At 48.9% G+C, this 27,152-nt stretch overlaps 1 protein-coding gene across 15 annotated transcripts in view; it reads right to left on the bottom strand.

Annotated features, from left to right (window-relative positions):
* CUX1 (cut like homeobox 1) overlaps nt 1-27,152 on the bottom strand; it is a 374,351-nt gene that overhangs the window by 173,089 nt on the left and 174,110 nt on the right. The gene's annotated exons all lie outside the window — the stretch shown is intronic.

The raw sequence follows: 27,152 nt of genomic DNA, 5'->3' as shown, positions 1-27,152 counted from the left end.
TTATGAAAGCTGAGGACCCTCTCCTAGAAACACACACACACAGGGTTACACACTCTACTTTAGGACACTCATGTGTCCACGTGTGTTCTGTCCATAGAATCCAGATTAAGAACTGTGGATCGGGCTGTAACCCCAGGGAATGTGGGGCTGCTCGGGGTGTGTGTGTGTGGACATGGATACATGGGTGTGAGACTGGACAGGTGAGGGGGTCAGTGCAGGTGGAGGATAATGACCTTCACCGTCTGGGCCCGAGTCAGAGTGGAAGGAGGACAGGAGGGGCCCTGAAGGAGGCGACCATTCCTAGGTTGTTGCCGCTGCCCTGGTGAGAATGTGCAGGGCAGTGGCGCTGGGGACTGAGGGAAGGAGGCCAAGCAGAGAGATTAGGTCCAGCTGAGCTGATGTGACACATGGAGGGTCCAGGTGAGTTAAGGATGGTGCCCAGGTTTCTAGCTTCGGCAATGGCGAGTTCCTGTGACGGTGGCCAGATCAGTGCGTCTCATAAACAAACCCAGCTGAGCTGGTTTCCCTCCAGTGAAAAGTCTCTTCGTCAAAGAAAGGTGATGCGTCCCAAGCAAGATGGACACACATCTAAAGAGGCTTCTGTGGTTGGATGGACTCAGTATGTAGTTTGCTTCCATAACATGCTTGCGGAGACAACAGATCACTTTTTACCCCTGAAGCGTGCAAGATGCCACATGCACGGAGTCCACATCGGCTCAGGAAAAGGACACTAAATTATATATCCCCCTGTCCCCTCACAGAATCATACTCTGTCTCCAACGTTATTAAAGAGGGATAAGGAAGTGGTGTAATTACAGGGCCTCTCACCTGAGCCAACCAACAATTTGTTAAGGGCTGAGAGAGGTCACCTGACTAAGGATGGCGAGACCCCAGGGAGGGGGACACAAAGGCTGTGGGAAGGGGAGCAGGGCAGGTCTCAGGAAACCCAATACAGAGCAAAAAAGGGCAATGCATGCATTTCCAACTTCTACCAAGTTGTGCTGGAAAATTCCTACTTGAAGTCAGTCGCCGAGAACTCAGCCACGTTCCCCCCACCCCCCAATAAAATAAGCTTGTGATTTAGGTGTTGGGCATGTTTTCTGAATAATCCACAAGGACTACTTAAAAATGATAAGATGGCTCTCTATTTTTAAAATGGTTTTTTCCTTTTCCCCTCTGATTCTTAGCAGTTCATGCTCATTGTACAATTAGAAATATATCAAAAAATAAAGAGAAAATTAACACCATAATCCTGCCATTCACCAGTGGAAGTCATGCCTCTATGTCTGTAGTTCCCTTTAATTCTGAATGAAATGTAGGCATGTAGGCAAACTATAGAGACAGTAGATTAGTGGTTGTCTAGAGTTGGGGACCGGGAAGATGACGGCTAAGGGGTGTGGGTTTCTTTCTGGGGTGATGAAAAGCTCTACAATTGATCGGGACTGTAGTAAAAGTCAATGAACTGCCGAGTTCAAATGGGTGAATTACACGGTATGTGAGTTACATCTCAATAAAGCTGTCACAAATGTCTGTGTGTATATTTGAAATCAAACCATATGGAAAATTTTGTACTGTGCTTTCATGAACATATAAAGTCTTTCCAAATGTCTATTACAAAATTTGGAAAATGTCTTAATAGCATTATTTCAACTGTACCTAACCACCACCTACATAGGTGTTGTGAGTAAAACTGGATATTTGGAGTTGCCTTTCCAGACGTCTGGAGCTTTCCCTGCGCTCCGGGCCTTTCTGCCACCTCCTAAGAGAGGTGCCATGGGCAGCAGTCTGCCCAGGAAGCAGGACAGGGGCCCTGGTGTCTCTCTGCGCCTCTCAACACACAGAGGGTTCTCTGCTCGGCTCCGGATCTGCCTAGGGAGGGCCCCCCGCTTCCTAGGGATTCTGAGCCCACAAAGGCGGCTGCCTCTAGAGTGGGCAGAGGATGGGATCTGGAAGGATCCTGAACGCTGTCTTCTCGCTCCCTTATGGGTTGTTGAGGGGGGACGTGGGATTGGCAATCTACACAACACACTTGGGACTGTTACAGATTGCACTGTGCCCCTGCCCTGAAAGTCCTAACCCTCAGTACCTGTGAATGTGGCTTTATTTGGAAATGCGGTCTTGGCAGATGACCAAGTGAAGATGAGGTCCTTAAGGGGAGCCCTAATCCAACAGGACCTGTCCTTCTAAAAAGGGGAAATTTGGACCGAGACAGTCACGCACACAGGAGAACCCCATGTGAACGTGAAGGCGGGGATTGGGGTGATGCACCTACAAACCAAGGAATGCCAGAGATGGCCAGCAAACCTTCAGAAGCCAGGGGAGGGGCCTGGAACAGCCCCTCACACTCCTCAGAAGGAACCAGCCCTGCCGATGCCCTGACCTTGGCCTTCTGCTCTCCAGACTGTGAGAAGTAAACATCTGCTGTTTAAGCTGCTCAGTTTGCGGTACTTGGTTACGGCAGCTCTAGCAAATTAGTACGGGAACCATGAATCTGCGTCGTCTTCCCGTCCCCTTTCCACAGACGCAAGAACATTCAACCCAGTCCTGAGAGAACAAGGCCAGGCTGCTGAGTTTAACTCATTAGGCAACTGGACTGAGGTTTCTTAAGAGAGGTGATGAGAGCTCCACGCGTGGGTGAGTTACTCCTTGATGAGGTCTCCCGAGCTTCCTTCTAAGGTTTCCAAACCCGGAAGAATTTGTTGATTCTGGTGATTGTGAGGCTCTCTGCTCGCTCACTCTTTGACTTCCCCCACGGCCTCTGCCCTTGTCCAAGAACAGGCCTCGGGCTCTGAGTTTTGGTCTGTCCTCTCCCTTTCCCAGCCCCACCTTTGCTGGGGTGGGCCTTCCCTAGAAGGCCTAGCCATGCTTCCAGAGCCAGTGCAGGTCTCACTGGCCCCAGGATGCATGTGCCGGGTTACCCTGGGGCCAGGCTGGCCGGCCTTGCACGGTCCAGGGCTGGGTGGGTGAAGCATTCAGTGCCTGGCGCAGGGAAGTAGAGCCCTGTCTGTCCTCCTTATCCTTCAGTGAGGGAGGAAAGAGAAGGGGTCATCTTCATCCTCACGCCCTCTGTGCCTGCCTTGGAGCCAGGACTCGGCATGGCACCCCCTCACATGGGGGGAGAGGTTTATGAATGAGAAGAGGTTTGGAGTGAGGTCTTAGGCACAGATGGTTGAAAGTCGGATCCTAGGTTAGACATTCTGGCTGCTTAATGTGCAAAGATAACCCGAGGGAGAGATCCTTTGTACCATCCCCCCACCCGCAAGGCCACTGTGAGCGGTGGCAAAGGACAGAGGGGCTGCTGGCGGCGGAGCCGGGACAGATCTGGAGAATCTCTGACGGCGCTCAGGCCCTGGGTAAAACCTGTTCTGCTCCAGAGATCGACCTCACCTCCTGCCACGCCTCCCACTCCAGCCACGCCCGGCTACTCCCTGTTCCCTGAATACACTAGAGCGATTTCCCCGCAGCCTGGAAGGCGCCTCCTTGGAATGTTCCTCTGATCCTCCAGGCTCAGCTGATCCATCTCTGGGCTGCCGGCCACTCCCATCACCATATGGGATTGCCCGGAAGGTCCAGGACTGCAGACAAAGCTCCTCCGTTGGGAGATCTTAGATTCCTTGAGAGCCCACCCTAGGCTTTCCTCCCGACGACCAGTATGTAGTAGGTGTTTCATACATTTTTATTGTGTGAATGAAAATTTACCTAAATTGGTCAACTGTTTTACCTGCAGAAGTGATCGAATGGTTAAGGGATGCAGTTTTAAGTCTTTATGAAAATGCTCAACTCGTAGAGTTCTTTGATTTTCGGCGTGTGTTTCACGTGCTCCTATGATGACAGCCACTTGGCTGAAGCCAGCGCACGGGAGGCCTCCTTCCCCACCGTGCATGCCTGGCGAGCCCTGGCCAGCCTCCTGCAGGGAGCTCCACGTCCCCACTCTACAGAGAGGCCCAGTGCTTCTATCATGAGTTTCCTGGATCCAACAGTTACCCTTTCAACGGCATCACTTTTGTAATGCGGAGTTTGGTTTTTCTGTAATAAGGATGAAAATTCAAGAAAAAGGTCTACAGAAAGGTTATCTTATTCCAAATCTCAATCAATATTTGCTTCCAATAGGATGAAAAGTCAGAGACCAGGTTTAGAGGCCAAGTTCATGGAAATCGACTGCAACACCCCCGAGATTTAGAAGGGGTGAGGGAGCACCCGACCATTTGGGAGCCAGCAGACCTGTGCTGCGGGGCTTGGGGCATTGTGTGCAGTATGAGTCACTGCTCCCCTCACTGTCCGCCCTCCCTGTGGGGGCATCTCACGTCTCTGCCCACTGCCACGTGACCTGTGGGGGGCTTCCCGGCCCACGGGTGGCAGACTTGACCACGTGGAATATAAGTGGTGGTGCCACACACTTTGAGTGTAGATTTAAGAGTGTGTGTGTGGTTCAGCTCTGGTGCGCTCTCTTTCTCTGCAGTGAGAATAGCGTGACCTTAGAGGAGCCGCTTCTTCCACTGGGATCTCTGAGTAAAGACAACACATGGTTCCAGAGCCATCCTGCCAACCCAAAGCCCACATATAACATGAATGAGAAATCGTCTCTTGTTGCCATTAGCCGCTGAGATCTAGGGTTGCTTGTTACTGCAGAGCGATCCAGCAAAGCGGCCTATTACAAGTCCGAACAGGTGATCACGTCTCTAAGATGACGGCACAAAGTAAAAATAAGGAATAAACGACCAATATCGTGAGGGCCAAAGGATTTCTCTTTGTCTGCTGTGAAGCTTGATTGTTTATCTTTGCCAGGGGCAGGGCAGGGGGGAAGATGGTATGTGATCAAGGGAGAAAGGGCACAGGATTTAAAACCAGAACAATGGATTTAAGACATGGCTATATCATGCAGTTTGGAATAAATACTGGGCCAGCTACATACCCTATGCCTCTATGAATTTCATTTTCTATGTGTCTAGGAAAAGATACTGATGAGAATACCTGCCTTGTAGGAACCCTAAGAGAATCGAATGAGACAGAAGACGTGACAACAGTGCAGAGCTAGTCACAGGCTGGTTTTCAGTGCTGGTGACAATTCCTGAGCCATGCTGTATTCAGGAGGAGAAACAGCATACAAGTATCAACTAAATTAAGCATCAAAATTTCAGGGGGTTAAAGGAGAATTCACGAAGCATTAGTTTTGGTATGAAAGAAATCACCACTTTTAAAAGAATTAGCCTGTTAAGACCGCCTCTTACACAGCATTTCCAGAGGGTTGCTGCAACATTTCAGGGGCTTGCTTATGTCTTAAAGGACATTCCCTGCAGAAAATCCCCCACCCACCTATAACTCAGAACATGAATGGGTTTGAGGCTCTGGGGTTTGTTACTCGAATTTTCAGTAGAAGTCTCCAGTTCTCTGCAGAGGAAGGAAATGTGGGGAGATCAAATACAAGCCTGAATTTTAACTGGAAGATGTTTTGTTTAGAACTGAGAAAAGGATCACATAGTGTAATATTGACAGATGTGTAGATCCTCCTTCTCTTCCAGGCTCAGCCACTGATCAGTCAAGAAGTCCTGCTCACCTGGCCTTAGAAATCAATTTCAGAATTAAAGTCTCTTTTCCTCCTTTGATGGAGGGAAAGCCTTAATTGAAGCCCCCACCCCATGACTTCCAGTTTGGACACTGCAGACCAGTACTCAGAGGATCTCCCCAACGGCGGCCTCTCCTTGCCATGGAGCATGAGGCATCCTCTACGGTGGCCTTGGGTCATCGTCCCAGAGCCCAGAAGGAACACGTAGCCACCCTGTCCTAACGGCTTCTCCTGGTTCCCCCACTACAATCCACACTCCTTGGGCTGGGCTTCCAGAACCCTTCCCAACACGGCCCTTGTTTACGCTGCCAACTTCACCTCCCACCAAATCCCAGCACTGCCCATGCTTCTCCACGCCAGGTCTCGCCCTCCCGCCAATGCCCTGCCCCTTCACCCTCCGGTCTTCATACACTAGGTCCTCCACCTGGAACATTCTTCACCCCAGGCACGGGGGACCCAGTTCTCCCTTCATGGGTTGGCCTACATGACACCTCCTCTGTGGGGTCCTCCCGACTTCCCCAGACACTGCTGGTCGCCTGGCTCTTGTGCCACCTGAGCTTGTTGTGAATCCCTCTCTGCCCACTTCCTGCACCGAGCGATGATGCTTCCCATCTGGGAGCTTCCTTTCCACCACCCTGTGGTCTGTCCCAGGCCAGGCCAGCGTCACCTTCGTCTCTTGTCTCCTAGCACCCAGGTCCTGACTGGCACAGGAGGCCACCTGGGGCATGTCTGTGAATGAAGGAGGGTAGATTCCAGGCTGCCCAGGCCAGGGGATTCCTCAAAACTAACTGGTGACTCCTGCAGCATCGATGACTGTGGAAGCTCAGGGTGGAGAAGGTAGTTTCCTACCATCAAGAGCTTCAAGAAGGCTGTTACTATCCACTGCACTTCAGTCCAAGAAGAGGGGAGTCATGAGAGTCCAGCTCTGATCTGGTTTAGGGGAGCCAACTGCCCTTGTCAGAACTAGAGGACCCTGGGGAGGCAGCGTCAGTGGAGAGGAGGGCAGGTAGGGGCTTTGCGGGTAGAGAGGAACCAGCCAGGGGATGTCGTCTCTAAAATGGAGAAAATTAGACCTCCTCGTGGGCTTTTTGTAAGTGTTAAAGAAATGTGTGCAAAGTGCCTGCAAGTGGGCCCAGCTCTTGGGAGGGATGGAGCCCTGCGGCAGCTGCTGTTAACGCAGAGGCTCTGCTTGCGGGCCGGTGACTCTAGCATCTCTCCAGGGGTGGCCTGAGTCTGGGGTCCACGCCTGTTGCTCACCCAGTTCATGGTGAAAGGGATGCTATTCACTGGGTACCCTGAGCGGAGCGCTGTGGATGCCGGGCACAGCCCAGCTGGGCCACACACCCACCCCCCACCCCCCCGGCCACACACAGAGAGCCCTGTCATACCAGCTGTGCAGCACAGACGGACAACGGCATGGACTTGGTGCAAGGGCCCAGGGATCACCAAAAAGATACCAAACAGAATGACGGGTCTTGATGTCTGCCCAGTGCAGCGTATTTTGAAATGGAAATGGCTCATCCTTTCAGGGCGTCGTCCAGCCTTGCCACGCACAGGTGGCAGGCAGGGCAGAGGCACCCGCGCCAGGACCTGGATATGGCGCCAGAAGGGCAGGGCCGAGCCCCAGCTCCAGCGCTAACAGAGGTACGCTACCTCAACCCGAGTCAACCTCTTGGTGCCTCCGTTTCTTTGTCTGCAAGATGGGGAGAACTCTTGTGCTGTGCAATGGTGACAGGGCCGCTGTGCTGGCAGCGCCACTTCTCAGATGCAGAAACTGACCAAGTCACTCAGAACCAGGTCCCCAAGCAACCCCTCCTCCCCACATGCTGACACCCCAGCACAGAGCTGAGGATGGGGGCTGCGCAGCCAGGGGAAGGAATGCGTGCTTTGAAGGAACGCAGACTTGGGTTTGAATCCAGCCCTGGTGCTGGTTACTGGAGGATCTGGAGGCGGGTTACTTAAACTATTTACACCTCTGTCTCTTCATCTGTTCAGTGAATTGCTGAGTTGTGAAATAAAATGTGAGGAATGTGAAATAAATGTGAGGTATGGTCAGGAGCTTGCAGTAGGTGAGTAAACATCTTTGTCTTCCTGAATAAATCCAAATCAGCGCCCTTCCCACTACACCACAGGCCGTCCCCCTCTGCCATCAAACTGAGCAAGAAACCAAAATGCTTAAGGTCTTGGAGGACAGAGACACTTAAACAACATTTAAGATACCACGGTAGCAATGGCACACTCAGGAACAATCCGTAAGCCTACACCCTGGGAATTTACAAGCTGATGATTTAGAAATAAACACAGACCATTGACGGAATTTTCAAATCGATGTGCGATGCTGGACTATGGGCCAGTGAGGACCAGCGAGAGCTGCAGGGAAAAGAGAGAACAGTTTTGTCTCTACGTCTGGCTGCAGAATTCCTTCCAGAGCAAAACATGATGTGAAGAGCCACGTGGAATTCCAGAAGGCATGAGACTGACCAAGGTCCTGTCCAAAACAGAAGCGGACGCAGCCACAGCTTCCGAGTTCTAATTTTAACTGAACCCGGCCACGTAAGAGAGGAACATATTTTCTGAAAGAAGATCTCAGTAGCCGAGAGCCCAGTAATTCTTCTCTAAGTGCACATCTACTTAATGCTTGGCAAGTACCAGTCCTGCTACTGCCGTGAGAGTTCTATGGGGAGACGAGAGAGGACACCAGTGGGGAGGGGACCCTCTTCCGGCCCCCTGGCCACCTCTGGAGTGATGTGTAGAGAAGAGAGATTGGAAACGGGAGTGGGAGCCCAGCTGCCACCACCAGCTTTGGTTCTCAAGGTCACGTTCCCTCATGACTTCCAACTCGCACACAGAGCGCAGGGAGGAAGAATCGCGTTGGAGATTCTCCCCATCGCAGAGAACTGAACAGGACTTGTTGGAAATCCCTACACTGCTCAGAGCAGGGGGCCCAAAGCCCAGAGGACAGTTTTGGTTGTAAAGGCAGTGCAGTGTAGACCTGGGTAATGACACAAAATCACGTCTTATATACACTGACGACATATTCCTTAACTATGCCCCCAACCCCAAAGATCCTAAGAGAATAAGCCTGGAGAATTCCAGAAGAGAGTGCCACGAAGAGTGAGTGGGGATGTGGGACCACAGAGAAGACCTGTGGCAGAGGGGACAGCAAGGGAGTAGTAAAGACAATAAAACAGCCGCAAGCATGTCATTCTTCCTTTACAGTTTACCACGTCCTTTCACGTACATCTGACATCCTGGCTGTCGACATATACCTGAAGGGCTGTTGTGGGGAATAAGGATTAGCCAGCTTCTCTCCCCCTGGAGCACAAACCAGAATCAACAGGTAGAAGTTACAGGAAGGCAGATCACAGCTTAACACAGCAGGAAAACCTCTGCAAACAGCACAGTGTTTACTTCAGAGGAGGATCGTGCTGATGCCTGTCTGACTCACTAGTCTGTTCATCCCTTCACTCTGTCAATACAATCGTTCAAGGAGTGGCTAAACCGTGCCAGGAGGTGTGCTAGCCTAGCCTCCGGGGCCACAGCCTCCACTTCTGCCCCCAGAGGACACAGGGTGGAGGGTGCCGCACCCCCTACCCCCCATAGGCAAATTGCAGCAGGGCTGTGGAAAGGCTTCCCAGAGGACGAATGCCTACCCGAGATTTTAAAAACACTATTTTGTGAACAGATGTTATGTATATAGTAAAAAAAAAAAAAAAAAGTTTAGATATAAAAACATATATAGTGTTCAGCAAGGTTGCACAAGACAAGATCAATATACGAAATCCAACTGTCTTTCTATACACTAGCCAAAAACAATCTGGAAGTGAAATTAAGAAATGTTCGTGGATTGGAAGGCTTAATATTGTTAAGATTGCAAAAGTCCCAAATCGGTCCACAGGTACAATGCAATGCCTACAAAATCCCAGCTGGCTTCACTGAAGAATAAGACAAGCCAATCCTAAGGTTCATATGGAAAAGCCAAAACAATCTTGAAAAAGAGAAACAAAGTTGGAAGACTTACACCAATCTCAAAACTTGCTACAAAGCTACATTAACCAAGACTGTGTGGCACTGGCTTAAGAACAGACGTAGACAGTACGTCTGGAATAGAGTAGAGAGTCAAGAAGTAAACCCTGACATTATGGCCAACTGATTTTTGACAAGAGAGAAAGAACAGTAGGGAAAGAACAGTCTTTGAACAGATGATACTGGGACATATGGTTATCTATGTGCAAAAGAACAAAGCTGGACCCCAATCTCACACTGTAGACAAAAATTAACTCAAGATGAATCAAAGACCAAAATGTAAAAGCTAAAACTACAAAACTCTAAAAGGGAAACACAGGTGTAAATCTTCACGACCTTAGCTATGACACCAAAAGCACAAATGACAAGTGAAAAATGGATAAACTGGGTTTTACCAAATTTAAAACTATTGTGCTTCAAAGGACAACATCAAGAAAATGAAAAGACAACCCACAGAATGGGAGAAACTTTTTGCAAATCATATACCTGATAAGGGATTAGTATCCAAATACAAAAAGACTTCTTACAACTCAACAATAAAAAGACAAACTGAATTTAAAAATGGACAAAAGTTCTGAATACATATTTCTCCAAAGATACACAAATGTCCAATAAGCACATGAAAAGATAGTCAATATCACTAGTCATTAGGGAAATGTAAATTAAAACCACCGTGAGATACCACTGCACACCCACTAGGATGGCTATAATTAAAAAGACAGTTAATAAGCATTAGAGAGGATGTAGAGAAATTGGAACCCTCACACACTGCTGATGGAAATGTAAAATGACGCACACTGGAAAACAGTCTGGCAGTTCCTCAAAACATTAAACCTATTCCATTCCTAGGTACATACCCAAGAAAAATGAAAATGTGTATCTATGAAAAAACTTGTATATGAATGTTCTTAGCAGCATTATTCAAAAGAGCCAAAGGGTAGAAAAAGCCCAATTGGCCATCAACTGATAATGGATAAATAAAATGTGTTATATCCACACAATGGAATAATATTCAGCCATAAAAAGGAATAAAAGTACTGATACATGCTACAGCATGGATGAATCTTGAAAACATGCTAAGTGAAAGAATCCAGTCACAAAAGACCACATGTTGAATGATTTCATTTACATAAAATGTCGAGAATGGTCAAATCTACAGAGAGCGCTTAAGTAATTAGTGGTTGCCAGGGGCTGGGGGTGGAGTGAATGGGGAGTTACAGCTAATGAGTGGGTATGGGTTTTCTTTTTGAGGTGATGAAAATGTTCTGGAATTGGATTGTGGTGATGGCTGCACAACTGTGTGAATATAATAAAACCCATTTAATTGCAAAAAAAAAAGAGAGAGACAAAAACAAAAGTATAAATATACAGTGAAAAGTAGGTCTCCTTCACATCCACGTCCACCTGTCACTCAGCTGCCTGGTCGGGAAGCAAAGACTCACTTGAGTATCCTTCCAGAAAGATTTTATGCGTTTACAAGCATCTTTATACACACATTGTCTCCCTTAAAACACACACACACGTACACGGTAGGATATTATAGATACTGTTCTGCATCTCGTGTTTTTGCACACTTTAGGTCAGCTTCCTTCGTGGTGGGAGGGGCAGGGCTTTGGGGCAAGGGGAGCCTGTACAAACAGAGTGGCCTGTTGGAAGTGCAGGATCTGCTGTGCCTGGTGCCTAGCTGGGGGGTGGGGTGGAGTGGGAGGGCCTGGGGGCTAAGCGGGGTGAGGGTGGGGGTGGGGGGTGGTAACTTTATCCTGAAAGGTACCGGAGTCCCAGAGGCTGTCAACCGGGAAGTGATGAGCTTGCTCTGGATGGAAGGCCACACCCCAGGAGGCAGGGAGACCTTGGCAGGTGGCAGCACAGCTCAGGAAAGAGGATAACCTCACCATGGATGGGGCAGGCGTGCGGTGAGAGGCCCGAGAGCTGGGGCTGATTCCCGGGGAATTTAAGAGGGCGAAGGAACTGGAAGATTCTGTGATCAATAACTAGAACTTCCACTTTTCCAGCCCTGCTTTACGCCACGATCTTTAAATACATACACATACACGCACCATCTCTGCTCTGCCGGGCGGATTTTCCATTCTAAGGATGAGACACGGAGAAGCTAAGATGACTCATTCAAGGTCACCCTGGTAAAAGACGATGTCAGGACTCACGTCCAGATCTGTCTAATTTCAAAATCTGGGACGTGTCTGTTCGGTTTTCTCTGTTACTCCAAGCTGTCTCCCTGGAGAGGAGGTGCCAGAGGGGTGGGTGGTCACACAGGAGAGAAGCCAAGGGGAGCAGGAAGGAGCAGTGCATGTGTCTAGTACCCCGAGTAGGCTGCCACACCCCTAGAGGTGTTGGCCCACAGGGCCACCCCAGATGGGAATGCCAGGAGGTGCTCCCAGCTGGGCCTCTGAGCCCTGCGTGTCCTGAGGGGCACGACTGCTCCCAGGGCAGTGATACTCGTCTGCTGCTTCTCAAGAGAACCCTTGCTCAGAGATTTGCCCTGGGACAATGCCTGGCCCTGAGTCCCACACTTGCCCTCCCAAGTCCCCAAACAGCCGCGGTCTCAGGCCTGAGGATGAATGGGGCTTGAGGGCCCCAGGGTAGTAGGGGGCAGGGTGGGATCTGAACCAGCAGCTGGAGGGGCTCCCTGAGGAGCACAAGCACGAGGGAGCCACAGATCCCAGGACGGGACCAGGAGATGGCAAGAGGTGAGGAGAGCCGAGCGCCTGGAGCCAGGGGCGCAGACCTCCCTCCAGGAAGCCACTCCACTCCTCACACTACTGCCCTCCCACCCACTCACTCTGGTTGGTGATAATGTCCGCTGAACAGGGTGGGGTGGGGGGAAGGCTTCGTGAGATCATGGAATGGTGATTTGTAGAAGCAAAATGCTACGCAAATAATGATTGGCAAAGAGAGCAGGGGCACAGTCTGAAGATTTGGGAGAAGTGGAACATGGAATAACCCACGTTCAAGCAACAGAACTGCCCTGGGCTGTTATCAGTGTCCCCGTGCTCCCCCGCCCCAAGTCACGCACATAGGTTCACAGTCCTTCTTTCGACCATCTGGTCCTTGGTGTCAGTTTCATTTAAGGAATTACTGCATGAAATTGATGGAGCATTAGTAAAACCTAATTAACATCCAGACTGAGTTTTTTCAAGGGGAGGGAGATCTGCAGAAAATAAAATACCCTAATAATTTAAATTCCAAGGTATTCAAATAAATACTACATGACCGAATGTTACAAGCTGGATAATTTTAGTCCAGGAAAAAAACTGTTAGAGTCAGTCTATTCTCACAGACAAATACAACTTCTAATCCTCATTTGAATATATTGCCCCCAATTCTTCACATTTATAATACGAGGAAACAGGCACTGAGAGAGATCAGCTGACTTGGTGAAGGTCAAGGTCACTGGCAAGTCAGGCCTCAAACCTAGGCCTTATAACTCTAGGTCCAGTGCTTTTAACCTTCATATCACAACTGCCCCCTGGTATCACATGATTTCCTGAATGGGGCTGGGAATGTAAACACACAGAATTGAGCCATTTTTTAATCAACAGAGATTGCTTTTGATTTATACACCAGCGGTGTTAACTCTCCATCTATCCATCCATTCAACCAGCCATTCATCCATCCCCATCCATCCACCAATCCACCTCCCTGCCCATCCACCTACTTGTCCAGTCATCCATCCATCCATCCATCCATTCAACCATCCATCCATCTATCCATCCAACCAGCCATTCACCCCAATCCATCCACCTACCCCTACCCAACCATCTACATGCCCATCCATTCATCCATCCATCCATCTACCTGCACACCCATCTACATGACTGCCCATCCCTCCATCCAGCCATTCATCCAGCCATCCCCATCCATCCATCATTTCCGGAGGGCCTACTATGTGCCAAGCACTGTGCCATGTGGGGATACAGATCCTGCTCAACTGTTAAGCTCCATGAAAGCCGCATCTGAGTTAATTACCTAAAACCACATACTAGGGTCTGGTTCGGGTCTAGTCTGGCACACAGTAGATGTTCAGTAAACACTCACTGAATGAGAGAATGAATGAGTAGACCCTGTCCTCCAGAAGCTCATGGTCTGGGAGAATGACATAATTTAGCATGACCAGGGTCACAGCTTGGCCACAAACAGAGCAGTGGAGCAGTCCAGGAGGGTGTGGTGGCCCTTGCCGAAGTGACCCCCACCCAGCTGGCTGCAAGATCACTTTGGTGGCTCCATCAGTGTGGGTTCCCTGATACAGACCCTCTTTCCCGAGCTGTCAGGGAATGTAAGTACAATTGGGCAAGTCCTGGGGCTCCTCTGGGCACTGGCACCAGTCCCTCTGTCACGTGGGACCTCAAATTAATTACCTGTGACCCTCTGATCTCTAGAGCCTCAGGTTCTGAGTCAGCTTTGCCAGCGTATCTTCTTACTAATTTATTCTAGAGCTCTTTGAGCTCCCTTTTCTGCATTTCAACTCAGTTCATTTCAACAAACATTTCCCAGGCAACTACTGGGCGCCAGGACCTGGGAGAGCAGCCCGGAGCCCTCCGTGGCCTTGTTCCGGAGCAGGGTCTGCTGTTGGACCCTCAGGGAGCACCACGTCCAAGGGCACTTGACGCGGGTCCTCCGGCAGAGAAGCCAAGGAAGGCTGGGGAGGGCCTGCCGCGCGCGGCTGTGTGCTGTAAACATCCACGAACTCTGCCGACGGTTACCGAGAGGATGTTAAAAATAATTATCTGCTGAAAATATTAGATTTGCTCTGGATTGTTCATTACATACAATGGCTTAATAGGACTTTTATTGAAGAGCTGCAGAGCTCTGGGCCGAAATCAATTTGCCGTACCCTCGGAATCTTCATGTATGCTGTTGGCTTCCCCGGCGCGGAGCAATTTGTAATAGCTTTGGCGGGCTGTTGTTTTCAAAGCTCCGGCTCCATCACAAGCATTTATTTCTGACCACAAAATTACATTTATTCAACAGAAAGCAGCTCCAGGTCTTTAAGAGGTTAACTTCTGGAGTGCTTGGCTGCGGTCCAGCCACGGCCCAGGCGCGGCGGGCGCGGTGGCGCAGGCGGCGGCGACGGCGGAGGCAGCACAGGGCGGGCGGCCGTGATGAATGGGCTGCTGAGCGCACCCCCTCCACGTGCGCTCGGCTCGCTCACCGGTTTCCATAGATCACGGGCTTAGCCTCAACGTATCTGACTGAAATTGAATTTGGCTTCTCTCTCAACCGTTCATTTCCTATGTTATGCAAGGTTATATCCTTTTCTGCATGAGCAGAACCAAACCAGCTGCAGCTTTGCAGGAGAAAATGTGTTTTCAATTAGGAAGCTGGCCTGAATACTGAACCACAGTCCTACTGCTCCCCTAATTGAGCCATCATGGAGAGGGCCTACAGGAAGACGCTGCAGCCACCAGGCCGCTGGGTTTCGGAGGAAGAGAATTAAAACACACGGTCGTCGTCACTGCCAAGACCGTCACCACTGCCACCACAGTCACCCTGACTACCAGGCGCGTAAAAAGGCCCTAGAGTCTGAAGATGGTCGTGTTGGCTGAGAAGGAAGTTCCCCTGGAAATGGGTCAGGACGGCAGCCTCCCCTGACCTCCAGCCAGAGTCTGCCGTGTCCTCAGGGTGCCTGGCCCGCCCTGTGCTCACCTGTCAAATGAACTTATTTACAAAACAGAAACAGACTCACAGACTTAGAGAACAAACTTACAGTTACCAGGGGGGAAGGACAGATTGGGAGTTTGGGATTGACATGTACACACTGCTATATTTAAAATAGATAACCAACAAGGACCTACTGTATAGCACAGAGAACTCTGCTCAATATTCTGTAGTAGCTTAAATGGGAAAAGAATTTGAAAAAGAATAGATACATGTATATGTATAACTGAATCACTTTGCTGTACATCTGAAACTAAGACAACATTGTTTTGTTTTGTGAATAAATTTTACTTATTTTATTTTTGGCTGTGTTGGGTCTTCGTTGGTGCGCGCAGGTTTTCTCTAGTTGTGGTGAGTGGGGGCTACTCTTCGTTGTGGTGCACAGGCTTCTCATTGTGGTGGTTTCTCTTGTTGCGGAGCATGGGCTCTAGGCGTGCAGGCTTCAGTAGTTGTGGCACACGGGCTTAGTTGCTCCGTGGCATGTGGGATCTTCCCAGACCAGGGCTCGAACCCATGTCCCCTGCACTGGCAGGTGGATTCCTAACCACTGCGCCACCAGGGAAGTCCTAAGACAACACTATTAAACAACTATACTCCAATATAAAATAAAAATTAGGGCTTCCCTGGTGGCGCAGTGGTTGAGAGTCCACCTGCCGATGCAGGGGACACGGGTTCATGCCCCGGTCCGGGAAGATCCCACATGCCACGGAGCAGCTGGGCCCGTGAGCCATGGCCGCTGAGCCTGCGCGTCCGGAGCCTGTGCTCCACAATGGGAGAGGCCACAGCAGTGAGAGGCCCGCGTACTGCAAAAAAATAAAATAAAATAAAATAAAAATTAAAAAAAGGGGGGAGGGACACTGGGCTCAAACTGGCAGATGCCTTTGAGGCCCCAAGGAGGGGAGGCCACCTTATTTTTCTTGTGGGTCACTAGGAACCCGGTGCAAAGCCTCAAACACAGGACTCGGTGAGTCCTTGCTAACGAGGAGAAGGTAAGAGGGAGGAAACTTCAGCTGAGAATACCTCCCTCAACCAGCTAGGTCAGGCAAAGAGGGAGATACACATTCGGGGAGAAGATGCAGGCCCTTGAAAGGAAAAAGTCAGCAGCAGGCTGAGATGGTCTGCAAAAGGAACGAAGGAGGCAGACTTGTAGCTCGGTCTTAAAGGATGGAAATGATTTTTATAGGTGAGGAAGAGCAAAAGGTTATAATAACGGAGGCCGTGACTTTAGCAAAAGGGCAGAGGCAGGAAACCACAAGGCATGTTCGGTGACGGTAAATAGACCAGCCTGGCCAGAGCAGAAGCCAAGGACATGATGCCTGGAAATACATTTTAAAGCAAAATCATGGAGCTCCTGACACACGGATCAAGGGTGCTTGAGCGGGCGCTCAGACCCGGAACTTGACCTAGAGGAACTGCCCTTGGGGAGAGCCTAGCCCGTGGGTCCTACAATCAGCCACGCATGAGAATTAGTGGGGACTTTGTAAAAGGACAGATTCTTAGGTCCCCTCCCCAGTCTGCTCAATCAGAACCTTGGAGGGAGGAGCCCGGGGAGCTGTATTTCTGGAAACGTGGGTGATTCTCAGGCAGCCGGTTGGGCTATCCGGGGACCAGCTTTGGGACCCACCTGTCTGGTCCAATTTTCTCAACTACCAGCCTGCCCACAAGGCTTAATGTGGTACTTGCTAAGTACAGGTATGATGGGGACATAAGTACACGTGTGTGTGCATGTGTAACACACACAGTCCCTATCATCTAGATTTCAGAAGCGTAAGGCTTAGTATAGGGCTAGTTAAACTGTGTTCCAGTAACTAGAAAATAAAGACAATGTCTCCAGGCTCAAAAATCACAAGACAGATACAAACAGAGCCCCACCAGAGATGAGGAGGGGAAGGGTTTGTTTCTGGCGAGGGTATTCTGACATGACTCGGAGGCTCCAAAGTTTGGGTTGGGCCTTGAAGACTGGGTAGGAGCTGAAAACATCCCTGACAGGTGGTCCCCTGGCCTTTGTCTGAACACTCCCAGTAATGGGAAACTCGCTACCTTGAATGACCGCTCCTTCGAGGAACAGATATAATTGCTGGAAAATGTCCCCTCTTCTGTTCTGCTGCTGATAGTCAACCCACGTACCAGGCCACTGAGTCACACGGGACTTCAGAGCCACAGGGCTCCCTGCCGACTCCCTCGCTCACCCACTCACTTTACAGATGCGCAGAGTCAGACAGAAAGAGGCCCAGGAGTGGCCCGAGTTCACAGCAGACGGAGCGGCAGCGCCTGGGTCAGCGCCTCTAACCCCTTGCGAAATATTCTTGGGAGTAAAGCACTCGGACCTCCGGGCTTTACTTAGCCGTGGCCTTTAGATGTGAGTGCACAAATATGTGAAAGGACAACAGACCCAGGCCACAGGGCACCCTGGACACTCAGTCACTTTTAACTAATTCATGGACTATTTACCCAACTCAATCCATTTCGTCTATTTTTTTATTAAATCTATCAGATGGACCTGCAAGTGTGCATGGTCCTTTGCTTTACACCGCACTCAGACGTCTTTGGACGAGAGCCTTTCAAGGCAGTTTCCCATCTCGTGGCCCGTGAGACCCCTGCCCACCCGTCCCCCGCTGGCTGCTCTGGCCTGGCTTCCTCGCTCCCTCGGCCCAGGCCCCCCAGCCCCGCAGGTCTCCTTTCCGGTCCCCACTCATTCCGAGCACTGTCCCTCCTCGGGGCCTTGGCACCTCCCCGCTCTGCCTGGCACTCTCCCAGCTCCGTGCTTGGCTGGTCCTTCTCATCACGCAGGTCTTCCCCCAACGTCACCTCCCATGAAGACCGTCTCTGGAGCAGCCGCCCTGCCTCTCCTGCGCTTCTCCGTTCCTATCACTTCCCTCACAGCACTGTCACCATCTGACATCACTCCTGTGTCCCTTCACTAGGACACAGGCACCTGTCAACTGTATCCACGGCTGTATCCTCAGCTCCTATTTGGCCCAGAGCTGCACACAGTCGGCTCTCGGGGGTTTTACTGAATGAAGAAATGAACAGAGAGAGTAAAACCCAGCATCAGAGCCCACGTGGGGTCTCACACGGCCAGACTGAGGCTCTGAATACCATTGCTGCTACGTATACAGTGGACCTTCAGTATAAAGGAAAATTCCAAAGGATGGCTTGGTCCCTCCAGTGGGCCATGTCAGCAGGTGACACTGTGACATCAGTTAACACGCACCCCACTCCTCCAAGGGGCACAGGTTGGGTTGCACCAAAGGATCTGCACACAGTTATGGATATTTATGTCTACGGGGACCAGGCATGCAGCACCAGATCTGATACAGGAGGGGCTGGTTGGAAGGGGAGGGAGCCTGAAGTTGTGCTTGCCAAGCGCTTTATGCTAAATGAACATCAACTGTCCTTATCAAAGACCAGGGAGTTGACTGAGAGGATGGAGGGGCAGAGGGCGCCACCTCCCCACTCCCCAAGCACCATCACTGGAGAACACGGTCTGGGAGGCCAGACAGCCCAGGCCCGCCGTTATCACCCATGTGACGATGGGCACCTTACTTACCTGCTCTGGGCTTAGTCTCCTCATCTGTGAAATGAGGATGCTGCTTCTACCCACCCATCCAATGGGCACCTACCGCATGCTCAACGGGGCCAGGTCTAGGTACAGAGAGGAGGCCAACACAGACGAAAAATCTGGAGAGAGTGGCGGGTGTGAAAACTCACATACACAGAGGAAGGCACTCTGAACAGAACAACTTGCTACAAGAGAAATAAAGGGGCCTCAGTTTGGACTGACCGTCAGAGGACACCTCTGTGAGGGGTGACACCTGAGGCGAGCCCTACAGGATGAGTAGGAGAGGGCCAGTCGGGGGGTTGGGGGAACAGCTGGGGCTGGGAGGCAGGCAGCGGCCAGGCCAGGGCACCCCGAAGGCCCAGGGCACTGGGGAGGCCCTGGAAGCAAGGAAGGACCCAATCCTTGCTGATGCATAGAGGAGAGGAGGGGGTAGGGTGGGTAAGAGCGGGAACAGAGACCAGTTAGGGAACCACTGGTCTCGGTGACACACGACACGGCACTGGACAAGCATGTGGGAGACGGCGACGGTACACTCTGGAGGTGGGATGGAGGAGGTGGGGGCATGGGAGAGAGGAGGCGTCCTGGATTTCCAGCTGAGCCGGCCAGGCCCCCTGGGGCGTTATGCCCAAGAAGGTGAAGGTCGGAGGAGGAGGGAATTTCAGCAGGCATGGAAGCCAGAGAAGGGGAGGTGGGTTGTGGGTTAAGAAGTCTTTCCTGCGGAAAACCGCGAGGTCATGTCACACAGGCATTCTCGAAGGAGCTGGGACTCCAAAGAGAAGACCAAGTTAGAGAGAGAAACCTGAGTTTTCCACAGGCAGATACTGAGAGATGATACAGCAAAGAAGGCCGTTCTTCAGAGGTCTGAAGGGAAAAGGAGGAACAGCCCAAGGAGACTAAAAATCAATAGGCAGAGAAGTGAACAGAAAACTCAGCGGGCACAGCATCACGGGATGTCAAAAGAAGAGGTTATCAAGAGAGGGTCGGGTGGGCAGAATGTCACTGGGGTAAGAGAGCTGAGGACTTAAAGGGTTAAGGAAGAGCGGGGTGGATGCCAGACAGGGGTGGGTATACGCGTAGGATGGATGGCTCTTTGGAGAAGCTTGGCCAAGGGGCTGGGGGAGAAAGGAGTCTGTCTCCCTCCCTACCTCCCGAGATGGCACATGCTACCACTTGTGGGAATGCTGCTGAGAACACTCCAGGAACTAGCAGAGACTGAAGACACAGGAGGGGGTCCCTGCAGGGCTGTAGTTCCTGAGAAAGCAGAAGCTGGGCTCTAAGCCCCGGGGTGGGGGTGGGGGACCAGTGTTTGAGGAAGGGGCACGTCCTCCCACAGTGGGAGCCAACAGGAGAGATGGATACAGCTTTGGAGATCCGCTGGCAGGAAGGTCAAAGCAGCGGCTCCTTTCCGGGATGGCGAAGACCGGGCAGCACATGCCTGAAAAGCACTGAGCACAGCGCTTGCTAACTGTCCCACAAATGCCATTTTGAACAACTTCACAAATGTGCTTTATCACAGAAGAAAAATGCAAAGGGATGGGAGAAAATAATACTCAGCTTCTGACATGCGAAAATAGAATTATGTAGCTACTGCCTTGTAAGCACGATTCTCTTTTGGAAAGAAGTAGCTCATACTTACAAAAGAGTACATAAATTACAAATAACAAAATGAACACCTGTGAGTAACAACATTCCCATGACCTTTGAAACCACCTTTGTGCCTATATGCGGCAACCTCTGTTCTGGATTTCCTGTTTAACCTTTTTGTTATGGTTCTATTATATAATAATACAAATGTATCTTAAACAGTATCAGCTCAGTATTGCACCATTTTGCATTTCATTCACTTTCTCCTGCTGTGTTGTATTCCACCGTATGACTACATCATTCTTTACTTATTCTTCCTACTGCTGATGGAAAGCGGGTTGTTTCCACTTGCTTACCATTTGCAAACATTCCTGACCTTGTTTCCTGGGGTCCATGTTTAAGTTTATTTAGGGTGTATGTCTGGGAGTGGAAATGCTCTGTCAAAGTATATGTACTTCTTCAGCTGGAGAATCTGATGCCAGATAGGTTTTCAAAAAGGTTGCACCCATTTATGCTCTTATCTTGACTTTTGAATTTTGGCCAGCCTGGTAGATATGCATAAGGTGCATTTAGATTATTTTAATTTGCGTTTCCTTGATTATATGGTTGAGTATCTCTTCATATGTGTACTGACCATTCTGATTTTCTCTTCTGAGAATGCTGTTCATGGTTTTGCCCATTTTCCTATTGGGATGTTTGGTTTTTTCTTATTAATAGGTAAACGTTAAAAAAAAAATTCCTGAATACTAATCCTTTGTCGGCTATGTGTATGGCAACTACCCCATGTACGATGGGTTCACAGTATGGCCCAAGGGGGCAACATTCACATCAGGGGCATTTGATCTTCATTATGAAAAAACGTTCAGATAGGTTTGAATCTTTGTTATGGTAAGTTTCCAACAGATAAGGAAAATGCCTTGAGGGAGGTGGCGCCCTTTCCTAGTGCATAAAGGTGAACCTGAGTTAGCAGCACTGGGCTCGCCTGTCACGTCATTGAGGCTATCCTGCCATGAGAAAAAGAAAGCTTTGACTTTAAAGTTTTAATGGAGTTGAAGGTAACAATGTCTTCCTTTATGGTTTCCCGTTTAAGAAATCCTACCCAACCCAACGTCATCATATTCTGTATTTTCTTCTAAAAGGTTTAAAGTTTTACCTTAAGTCTTCACCTGTAATTTATGTCTGCATATGGTGTGAGGTAGGGATCTAATTTCATTTAATTCCATAAGGATAACCAATGGTCAGGAGGCCATTTATTGAAAAGTCCACCCTTTCCTCACTGATCTGCAATGCCATGTTTGCAATATATTTGGCTTCTGTATATGCACAGGTCACTTCCTGATTTCTTTACTACGTCCCGTTGGTGTATTTATCTGTCCCTGTGCCAATTACTGTAGCTTTGATAATCTGGTTGGGCAAATTCTCTGTCTTATTCTTATTTACTATTATATTTGTCATTATTGACCATTTGCTCTTGCATATAAATTCTGGAATCAGCTTTTCAAGTTTCATGAAAAATACTGTTAGAATTTTGATTGAAATTACAATGACTCACTCTGTCATCAATTTGGGGAAAACTGATGTCTTTAATAATACAGTAGTGGGAATTTCTTTCCTTGAATACCTTGACTTTCTCCATTTAACTCTTCTTTAGTATTGTTCGATAAGAATGTTATACTTTTCTCCAGAAAGATTTCCTATGTGTTGTCATATTTACTTCTAGGTATCCTTTATTTTTTTTGTTGCTATCTGCAGTGGTATCCTTTTTCAGTTTGCTATTGATGTAGAGCTATACAATTACTTTTTTATATTGATTTTGTATCTAGTAACCTTGTTAAATAATCGAGGCTCACTTGAAAAATGACAGTTTTATTTCTTCTGCTCTAATACTTGTACTTTATTTCTTTTCTAGTCTTCCATGAAGACTAGTCTTCTAAGACTTCCAGTACAATGTTAAATAAAAGTGGCAACAGTAGGCATTTGTCTTGTTCCTGATTTTATAGGGAATGTTTTTAACATCACTGAATATGATGACTGATGTAGGTTTTTGATAAATACCTTTTCCCAGGTTAACAAATTTCCCCTCTATTCCTGGTTTGCTGGTAGTTTTTTTTTTTTTTTTTTTTAAATCGTGAATGAATGTTGAAATTTACCAAATTCTTTTCCTGTAACTTTTGAGATGTTTCCTTTATAATCTGAGAATGACTACTAACTTGCATTAACTAATTTTTTCTGTTAAACCACACAGCATTCTTGGGATACATGGAGCTTGATGGAGTCAATTTATTGATACCTTTTTAAAGACTTCTGCATATCTATTCATAAACAAGACAGATTTTAATTTTCTTTTCTTATACTGTTCTTGTCTGGTTTTGGTATGAAGGTTACATTAGCTTCATAAAATAAGTTAGGAAGTGTTCTCTTTTTCTATTTTCTGAAGGAAAGGAAATTTTCCCAATTTGCAAAAGAAGAGAACTATCTGTTTCATGAATGATTGATAGGACTCTCCCATAAAACTGTCTAGACCTTGTGGATATATTTCTGCAATAGTTATAAGGCTATTCAGGTTTTCTATTTCTTCTTTAATCAGCTTTGGTATATCACAGCATACCAGAAATTTGTCCATTTTGCCTAGGTTTTAACATTTACTGGCATAAAATTGATTATAATATTCCCTTACTATCTTTTTAATCTCTACTGCAGCTGCAAAGTTATCCTGTTTTCCTTCCTAACCTTTTTTACCCTTGATTTAGGAAGGTGGTTTGTCTATTGTAGTAGTTTTTTCAAAGAACCAACTTTTGGGCTATTTCTTTCTTGGGTCTTTCTTTTCTTTTTCATTCATTTTAATTTATATATTATTACTGCATTTTTAATTTACTTCTTCCTCTTTTCTTTGAGCTTATTCTATCATACTTTTATAACTTTTTAAGCTGGATGCTAAGCTCATGGATTTTTAGTCTTTTATTTCCCCTCTAATATAAGCAACTAAGTTAGTTCTTAAGAGGATTTTCCTCCCTGAGGATACTTGGGTTAAATATGCAGCTCCCCTACAGCCAAGAGAAGTAGGGCCTAGGCCAAGTCCTCACCCCCTCAACTTCTGTACGAGGACCCTTCTCAGGGAGAGGAGCTAGGAGCAGGGGTGGCAATTTGGAAGACTTAGCGTTTTCCTAGACGGTGTGACTGTCACTTCACTGAAGGGACTGCCTGATTACTGGACTGAAATAAACCTTAAATTGGACTGACCCTCCCCACCTCCACCTCGTCAATCAGCTGGCTGGGTGTAAGAGTTAAACTTGATGACTTTGCTATAATAATTATGAATAACCATTATGACTGTATGATCCCAAACCTTTCAATCAAGGACAACAAGTCATTATTTACTAGTTTCTTCTAAAGGTGTTTCCCGAGCATACCTTCCAGGGTCCCTCTCACCTTATGAACAACAACAGATCCTGAAGAAAGGAGAGAGGCAAGGTGCTTTAAAAACTGCTCCCGGGGGAACCTGGCTGTTCCATCATTTATCAATAACCACTCTGAGAGCCCAAATACTTTTTGATTCTCACTTGCTGCGTCGGGTGCTGGGAACACAATGGCCAACAGGACAACATACAGTGGCTGCCTTCACACATTTTACAGACGAAAGGAGAACCGAGACAAAGTGACAGGTGGCTCTCCGGTATGATGATAAATGCATCACAAATAGCCCGGAGCACACCATGGCGGGCACCTGGCCCATCCTTTGGGGCTCAGGGAAGACATTCCTTGAGGAAGTGAGCCAGGTAAAGAGGAAGGAAGAGGAACGTTTCAGGAAGCAGGTCAGCCGTGCAAAGGCCTGGGGATCAGTGAGGACGCCCTGTGCACAAGGACCTGGCAGAGACTCAGGATGGCCATGGATGCTGGGACAGGAGGGCAGGAGTGAGCGGACCCTAGAGAGGTGAGAAGTTACTGAACCACGTGGGCCCCACAAACCACAGGCAGGAGGGCGTTTGGATTTACACCGAGGACCATGAGAAAACACCTAAGGGCGTAAACGGCACCCTGGCCCGGCTAGCGTTTTCCGTGACGTTATGACACACAATAAAGAAGTCTTTGGGCTTCCCTGGTGGCGCAGTGGTTGAGAATCTGCCTGCCGATGCAGGGGACACGGGTTCGTGCCCCGGTCCGGGAAGATCCCACATGCCGCGGAGCGGCTGGGCCCGTGAGCCATGGCCGCTGAGCCTGCGCGTCCGGAGCCTGTGCTCCGCAACGGGAGAGGCCACAGCAGTGAGAGGCCCGCATACCGCAAAAAAAAAAAAAAAGGAAGTCTTCTCGCAGGAACTCTAAAGACCTCTGTCTGTGAATTTCTCGCTGTCTGAAAACTTTATTTTTATTTTGTTTTGTTTTTTTCTTTTGGGGATCTCAAGTAAGGAAGAAATCTGTACAAATTCTGAGGCGAAGATTACCTTTTCACTAACACAGTACTTTCTTCTAGGGGAACTCAAGCACATTGGGATGAACTCAAAGAATATATCTGATAAATAAAACTGCAGCAGCAGACACTCGAGTGATGGGTACGAGAATGAACCTCTGGTTACTAGAGAAGGTGGCTTTTTAGAAAAACAACGGATCTCGCCCCATCTAAGCATCAGGACACGCTGCCCCTGGTCATCCCTGCTCTCGTGGTCCCCACGTGCAGTTATCCGCTGCTATGCAAGCTCAGTCTTCAGAAACGAGCAGGATTTAGCCCCCTCTGCTCAAATCAGCTTATTGGAAAGCACACATTATTTAACATAAATATAGCAATTAGCAGCAGCTTGGTAGATATTAACGGTGCTATAAAAATATTTACTTTTCAAATAGCCTTAAAAAAAAATAAGGCAAATAGGAAGCCTAGATGTCTCACAGGCATTCTAAATTTAATATATATTGCCAGAAGTAAACCCATCGCCCCAATAGAATGTGGGATAGTCTACACAACTGGCTTAGATTCTTTAAAAACAAAAACAAAAACAAAAACAATAACAAAGGTGAGGGGGTGGAGGGAGTGTCTATATTAAAAGAGAAATAAATAAATAAATAAATATATATATATATATATATATATATATATATCCCTCAAATGCAATGTAGAGCAGTTATAAAAGACATTTTAAGGGTAATGGGAAATTTGATTTTGGACAGAATATCAGATATTATGAAATTCGTGTTATTTTCCCAGGTGTGATACTCGGGGTTACTGTGGAAATGCCCTTAATTTTAGGAGACGCCCATGCCGCTGAGGGTGTGGGGTGGCCGGCTGGCTGCAACTCACTTCCAAATGTTGAGCAAAGGGGTGGGGGGAGGGGAGCAAACATAGCACAACGTTGACAGGTGAGGATTCTGGGTAAAGGGTGCTTGGCTCTTTGTTACACCAGTCTTTCTACTTTTAGGTAGGTTGGAAATTTTTCAGAAAGAATCAAAAACAAGCAAACAACAGAAAGAGCACCCTGAGCTATTTCAACCAGAGAAACACTAAGCTGATGGGTCTCACAAAAGCTGCTGAACAGGTAGAAGAAAAGCTTAGATCACATGTGGGCAGGTGTAAGGTGATGGCTTTACTCAGAAAATGAGGGTTTGGAGATGTAATTCTGAGGAAAGGGCGATTCAAGTCCTTCCGAGACCTGGGCTACCGATGTCCTTCTGTGCCTTAGGGAGCCAAGCACGGAGGGGGGACGACTTCCTGCGGCAGGAAATTATAAACCGAGAGAGGAGCCCCGCCTGCACTGCTCTCAAATCTGCAGCCATCACCAGCCTCACCGCGGCTGCTGCCCTCACATGCAACCCTCGCCGTCCTGGAATCGCCTCTCCGCCCTCCGCCGCCTCCTCGGATCCCGCACCTTCTGCTGTCACCCGCGTGCTGAAGAGTTGGCCAAATGGCAGCCCCGATCTCTCGCTGGGAGCTCGAGGGGCCAGGATCCCAGCCTCTTGGCGCTCCCCACCTCGTCCCCTCACTTCCCCGCATCCAGCCCCTCCTCCCGGGCTCTCTGTGAGTTGGGAAGCTGCAGGAACACAAAATTTCGAAGGCCCCACCGGCGTGGGTTCCTTAGAGGGCTTGAGAACAGTCTCGCTCCTCCTTGCTGCTATTACTAGGTCATCGTTCCTACAGGAGAAGCTGAGAGCGGATAATCCCCTGACACTAACATCACTTCTGGTTTTCTGAAATTCACCGAGTGTCTACACAAAGGGCAGAGAAGGAGCAGGCGTGTCACCCACCCGGACTGCCCGCATCATCTGTGATGAACAGCATTCAGGGCACACAGGTCTCAGATGACTGGCCGCCTGCCTGCCACCTTGCCTGGCCCTTCTCTGGAAGGATCCATGAGAAGACGTTCCTTATACTGAGCCCAGACCTACTCCTCGTGGCTTCTGCCTGTGAAGTTCCTCTTTCCCCCGCGGCTGTGCATGAAGGCACCAGACTGATGGAGCACATCCTTTCTGCATGGGAGACTTCGTGGCTGCAGCCCCCATCCAGCTCAGGGGACCAGTGAGCTCGGGGAGGCCTGTGGGCTCTGAGGCTGGGGTCTGAACAAGCCCAGTCCACCGTGGGAGGTGTGATACGCCGGCCACTGCTCCCCGGATTCCTCCGCCGCTTCTGACATCCCGAATCCCGCCTCCCCTCCCACGTGGGCTTGAATCGAGGAATCGGTGGAAACCTCACTTTGAGGGGCCCGTCACCTGCACGTGGATGGGTCGGTGTGGCTGGGGAGGCTCCCTCCGAGCAAGCACCTT

Source organism: Mesoplodon mirus, assembly GCF_964341445.2.
Source record: "Mesoplodon mirus genome assembly, chromosome: 15".
Classification (NCBI taxonomy): Eukaryota; Metazoa; Chordata; class Mammalia; order Artiodactyla; family Ziphiidae; genus Mesoplodon; species Mesoplodon mirus.
This window is presented reverse-complemented; position numbering and strand designations above follow the sequence as displayed.